The following is a 6,971-nucleotide window of genomic DNA, read 5'->3' as shown; positions in this document are numbered from 1 at the left end:
ATGTTACCACTGTTCTGTCCATTAGTGTTAAATGCATTTTCATGTTTGTCTTTGTCAAAAAACAAAATCATTTAATGAGCGTATTTAAAAATAAAGAGAGTGTATAATTTTGGTATCCACTAATTCTCCAAAATTTTTAGTCCAACCTAAAAATTGGCAACTTAACAAATCAAACAGTTTGAAAATTGAGGACTCTTCTTCTTTAACATCACTCAACAAATTTTCCCAAAACTTTGAGTTTATTTGGAAACTACATGCAAATTTGCCTTGGATACACCATGAGTAAACAAAAGCTGACCTTGTCACCAAGGAATTTAAAATATAATCGAGTTGAAAACCTACTTGAATAAATCTTACCCTGCAATTTCAATAAAACTACCCCTGTTAAAATAAAAAACAAAACCTACTAATGTTATATTCAGTAGTTAATTCCTAGTGCTTTTGGTAATAGACTTCTCTTTAACTTGTAACATAGCATTGTGATTACTTCTCTCTTTAAGAACCACCCTCTACTCCATACCCTCCACTCCACAACACCTGTTCCTTCTCTTTTAATACATTTCTTTGGAGGTTTACAAGTTAATTTCTTTCAGTTGCACTATTTCTTTGACCTCAAACTTCTTTACTCAAGCATCCTATTACCACTTGTACCTAAAAGAAACCTCGAAAGTATCACGCCCCAAATTTTACACTGATTATTTTCTCACCAAATACATCTTTCTCTTGCATTGCCAATTTCATTAAGAAACATCATCATTTCAGTTGCTATCCCAACTTTCTTAAAGTCATCTTTTTCTGGTCTATAAATATCACACACTTCAAAATCCTCATCCATCAGAAAATTTTATCAGCCATAAATTTAACAGAATTCAACTACTTCTTATTACCTTCATCACTGAGAAAAATAATAGTCTAATGTACTACCATTTCTTATTTCAATTTATACAAATGCTGTTCGGCTTATCTATTGCAATTTTGCACCAACTTCATAATTAATTTATTTATGTGAAAAAGTATTGAGTGGTGATTGTACATATCAAGCTTAGAGTTAATAATTTAACTTTTTTATTAGTCCTTTATGTAATGCTTGCTATATGAAAGGAAATGGATGAGGAATGGAAGTGACAAATCTATGCCATTAAAGATTGCATAGAGAGGCTCAATTATTTTACTGTCAGAATACTTTCATCATGCTCTTGTTTCTTAAAAAATATGTTTTTATTCTGTTTCATAGATTCTCATAGTTTTTCTAATTATATAATGCCTCCAAAAAATAATGAAAAATAACTTTCAAAAAATCTGATTTCAAGCTCATTTCTTCTCTGACCCTCTCATTAATTTCACAGTAGAATACTAGCATTATACTGTATAAAATGAAGCCTCTCCCATTAGTTAATAGTTTCAAATGCAAATTCAAACATTTGTTTTAAGTCAATATATTATTTTAAACATTTTGTGATAGAATGAATTCCATCATGTAATTGTTACTTTTAAAAATAGATGAAGAACAATAGTTTCACATTTGGATATAATTTACTCAGAAACCCACTGAAGTCTGAAACTTTTTATTTGAAGTGTATTATATGAATGGGGATAACATACTAGATTAAGTAAATTAAAGAAAAATGATAGTTCAATATCATTTAAATGAATAATTTCCTACATTTTGGTAAATTTAAATTAGAAAGAGATCCCTCATGCATTTCTTAGATAGGACTTAAAAAATAAATTTAAGTTCTATCATTTTGAAATATTTCTTTATTAGATACTAGTGACCCAGTGCACAAAATTTGTGCATGGGCGGGGGCAGGGGGGCCCTCAGCCCAGCCTGCAAGGACACCAGCATCCCTCACCCCAGCCTCCAGCCCTCTGCATGGCCGGGGCGGGGATGCTAGGCTCATGTCGCCAGGGCAATGCTGCCAGCGTCCCGCCCCGGCCACTATTGGTGCCTCCATCTTTGTCGTGGAGTGATGGTTAATTACGTATTACTCTTCTATTAGATAGGATAATTATAAATACAAATACCCAGATATAGGTATTTTTGTAATCCCAAGTACCAAGGCAGAATTGATATTTTTGGGATGGTTCACCTCAAGAAATTCTTATGTCAACACTAACTTGTATATACTCATCAAAGTTTTATGTATGCATTGCTCCCAGTGACCAGTCCAGTACTGATGCTATGTTGTAGGGTGCATTTGAGTTACTTGTGCATTTTTCCATTGACTTCTTTGGAAATAAATATGCACTCCAGGTGTGAACTTCAAGATCACTTCCTTAGATGACCTTCAAAAAAAGGATTGGGGCTTAGGGCTGAGAATTCTCTCCTGATGTACAGCTTGTCTTTTCTTAATCTCTGAGAAGCTAAGGTGTTGTCATGGCAGCTCTATAAATTTATATTTATTTACAACATTAAGAAAATCCTATGGCTCAATCCCAGTATCAATGTCTCAAGGACAGTTTTCCTTTCCTATTTTTTTCTATGTGAGTTGTAACAATCTCAAACAATAGCCCATGCAGAAATACTGTAGTTATCTAATCATTTTTTAGCACTTTAATGAAGTTTAAATACACAAACAATGAGGAGGAAAATGGAGTCAATTAGCCAGATAGTATAATTATTATATAAATTATAATATAATTATATATGTTCTTTTTGTACTTGTCAGGTGCCTGAAATAAACAAAAAATAAAAAATAGTAAAACCTTTTGTGTCCAAATTCTCATTTAATTCACTGAGAATTTATTTTTTCAAATTCTTTTGAAATATATTGTCTTGCCCGATAAAAGAGAAGAATGCCTTTTTTTGTTAACTAAAGAATGAATGAATATTTCAAAAGTGAGAAGTAAATATGAATACTTCATTCTTATACTGTAAAATGGAAAAATTCTGCATTGATTTTTAACAAAACTTTCAACTTGGACTAGCGGTAAGCTTCATATTTGGTAATTGTACTTCAATTTTTAAAGATATTTTCAGCAATGCTTTTAGTTTATTTCTACATTCTAATGAAACATATCGGCAAATGTTATGAAGAAATATCACCTCTCTTGACCAAATAAAACATTTCTGGAAAGTAAAAGGCTTATTCTTTCAATGTGATTTAAAATGTTGTGTGCCAATTTCTGATAATACAAAGAATAATACCAGATAGATTAAACTCATGAGCTTTCTACGTGCAAAGGAAATCTCTGCCAAGAAGAAAATTCTGCTCATGGCTGAGAAATGTGTCTTATGGGAGGAAAGTACAGTGTAGTTTGCTTCCATTTCTAAAACATGCAGTTCTAATATGCTGCTGAAGGGTAACATATATCTCCCAGTGGAACATGACATGATTCTCCTCACTCAGTTGCTCCATAGATTTTTTTTAATACAACAATCTTAAAATTTATTACTTAAGTCACCTGTAGTTTGAGTAAACTAGGCATGTGCTAAGACACATCAAAGCATGAATAAGTACAGGAGAACCTTTATAAGCAAGTTAGAAATAAATATAAAAACAATGACTAATATTATGGAAGCTACCAACAATTAAGGTTTTTCATTTTTCAATAAAAGAAAATCAATGGAAAAATATTATTAGAACATTACAATTTATTTTCTTCAAATGGAAGACAATAGACATAATCCACTTATTTAAAAAATATAGATTATAAGGGGGAGGTATTAAAAAGCATTATGGCCATTCTGGTTTCAGACCCACTATGAAAAGAGTTTGTATGTAGTTATTTCCATCATTATGATAAGAGAAACTTAAACAAACTAAAAATAATTACTTTTATTGGTCTCATCAGAAGACTGTGATTGCTGTTACTAAAATGTGAAGATAGATGATTCCATGGTCAAAGACAAGATCTGCTCACTTGGAGCAGAAAGTGCTAGAATCATAAACTGAGAAACTAGACTTCAATAGTAAAGGAAAAATAAAGACTTTCTCATGTCCTGAATGAAATATAAACGCAAAATCTTTAGGGACAAGAAAAATTATACCAGTAAAACATCCAGACCTACATAAAGAAGAAAGAGCATCGAAAAAGTAATAAATGCAGAAAAAATAATAACTTATTTTCCTTATTTTTAAAAATATATATGTTTATTGACTTCAGAGAGTAAGGGAGAGGGGGAGAGAGACAGAAACATCAATGATGAGAGAGAATTATTCATTGGCTGCCTCCTGCATGCCCCACACTGGGGATGGAGCTGGCAATCTGGGCACATGCCCTGGACCAGAATCAAACCCGATTTTTCAGTCTGCAGGCCAACACTCTATCCACTGAGCCAAACTGGCTAGGGCTTATTTTCCTTATTCTTAATCTAAAAGATAATTATTTAGACTAATATTGGTAACAAATGTACTGAATGATTACAGCACCTACTAAGTGAAATGAATGACAGCAATATCATAAGTGACTATAGGAAAGAATTGGAACATTGTTATGGGATAACTATACTACATATGAAACAACAGTTGGATTTAGATTAATTATAAATGTATATTGAAAAATTAAAAAAAAAATTTAAAAGTATAATCCATATGCTAGGGGAGGAGATAAAAGCAAAATACAAAACTTTTCAATTAAAACCAAAGAAGGGCAGAAAATGAGGGGACAAAAAAAAAAAGCAACAATAAGAAAATGGCTAAAAATATGGCAGTTATTAAGCTAACTGTATCACTAGTCACTTTTTCTGTTAAATGTCTCAATATATCAGCTAAAAGACAGATTGTCAGAGTAGATTAATATAGATTAATATATATATATATGAGCATATATATATATTATATAAGAAAGCAATTTTAAATATAAAGTAATAGTTTAAAAGTAAAGTGATAAAGAAAGGTATACAATCCTAATAGTAATCAAAAGAAAGCTAGCAGAAGCATGTTAATTTCAGACATAGAAGACCTCATAACAAAAAATTATCAGGGATAATGATAGGCATTATTAAATGATAAAGGGGTATATTCTCCAAAAAGACATAATAACCCTAAATTTGTATGCACCAGACAACAGCATGGTAAAAATTCATGTGTAAAAATCCAATATAATTAAAAGGAATAGACAAATCCACTATGATATTTGGAACTTCAAAACTGCTCTGTCATTAACTGATAAATGAAGCATGCAAAAATTAGTAGAATATAGATGATTTAATCACCTATTAATCAACTTGATCTAACTTACATTTAAGGAATACTCCATTCAACAATAGGAAAATATACTTCTTTCTCAAGGTCACACGCAACATTAACCAAGATAAACTACATTTGGGTTCAACATATACCTTAGCTAATTTTTAAAGATGAAAATACCCCTAGCCAGTTTGGCTCAGTGGATAGAGCGTAAGCCTGCAGACTGAAGGGTCCCAGGTTCGATTCAGGTCAAGGGCATGTACCTTGGTTGTGGGCACATCCCCAGTAGGGGGCATGCAGGAGGCAGCTGATTGATGTTTCTCTCTCATTGATGTTTCTAACTCTCTATCCCTCTCCCTGCTTCTCTGCAATAAATAAATAAATAAATAAATAAATAAATAAATAAATAAATAAATAATAAATAAAAATTAAAAAATCAATAAAATATATATTTTTTAAAAAGATGGAAATAATCTAAAGTTTGTTCTGAGACAACAATGGAATGAACTAAACTAGAAATCAGTAACAGAAAGCTACCTGAAAGATTTATAAATATTTGGAAACTTAAAAACACTTTTCTAGGAGGTAATCAACCAAAGATCTTGCATGCATATATGCATAACCCATGGACACAGACAATAGGGTGCTGAAGGCCTGGGGTGGGGAAGAGAGGGCTGGAAGGGGCCAATGGGGGGGAGAGAGGGGACATATGTAATACTTTTAACAATAAATAATTATTTTAAAAATAAAATAAAGACATATACAGTTTTCAAAAACAAAAAATAAAAACACTTTTCTAAATAACCCATAGGTCAAAAAAGACTCAAAAAATTTTTTTTAAATATTTAAAGTAAATGGAAGTTAAAACACAACATATCAAATATTATGAAGGTGCAGTGAAAGCAGCATGAAAGAGAAATTTATATCATTAAAGGCATCTATTAGAAAAGAAATATGGTCTAAAATCAATAACATAAGAATTCACCTTACAGCAAGATAAGCATAAATCAAGCAAAAGAAAAGATATAACAAAAATTAGGGCATGAACAAATACATTTAGAAATAGAACAACAAAGAAATCCATAAAATTAAAATGTGAATATTTGAAAAGTTAAATAAAATTTATAAACCTCTGCCTAGGCTATTAAAAAAAAAGTGAAGACATAAATTACTAATGGCAGATATAGAGGAGGGTCATTACTACTGATTGCATGGGTATTTAAAAAATAATAAAGGGATACTACAAACCATTCTGCCAACAATTTTGATAACTTACATGAAACAGCCCAAATCATTGTAAGATAAAACTACCTAAACTTATGCAAAGAGAAGTGGACAAATAGGCTGATACTAATTAACAAAATTGAATCAATGATAATTTTTTAGGCCCAGATGGGTCTCATGGTGAATTCTACCAAACATGTAACAGAATGAATTCTCCAAAATCTTTGTAGTAAAGAGAAGCAAAGGAAATATTTTGTACCTCATTCTATGAGGTCAGCATTACCCTACTACCAAATCCAGGTAAAGACATTTTAACAAAAGGAAATTTATAGACATGAATATACATGCAAAATTCTCAACAAAATATTAGCAAAGCAAACCCAATAATGTCTAAAAAAGTCACATAACCACAATGAAGTGGGATTAATTCTAGTTATGCAAGATTATTTCAACATTTATGTGTGTGTGTGTGTGTGTCCATCAGTTCACACATTTTTTTTTTTTTTACAGAGAGGAAGGGAGAGAGATAGAGAGTTAGAAACATCGATGAGAGAGAAACACCGATCAGCTGCCTCCTACACATCTCCCACTGGGGATGTGCCCACAACCCAGGTA

This window comes from Myotis nattereri, assembly GCF_964212035.1.
Source record: "Myotis nattereri genome assembly, chromosome: 6".
Taxonomy (NCBI): Eukaryota; Metazoa; Chordata; class Mammalia; order Chiroptera; family Vespertilionidae; genus Myotis; species Myotis nattereri.
The sequence above is the reverse complement of the archived record's forward strand: the minus strand, read 5'-3'. Positions refer to the sequence as shown.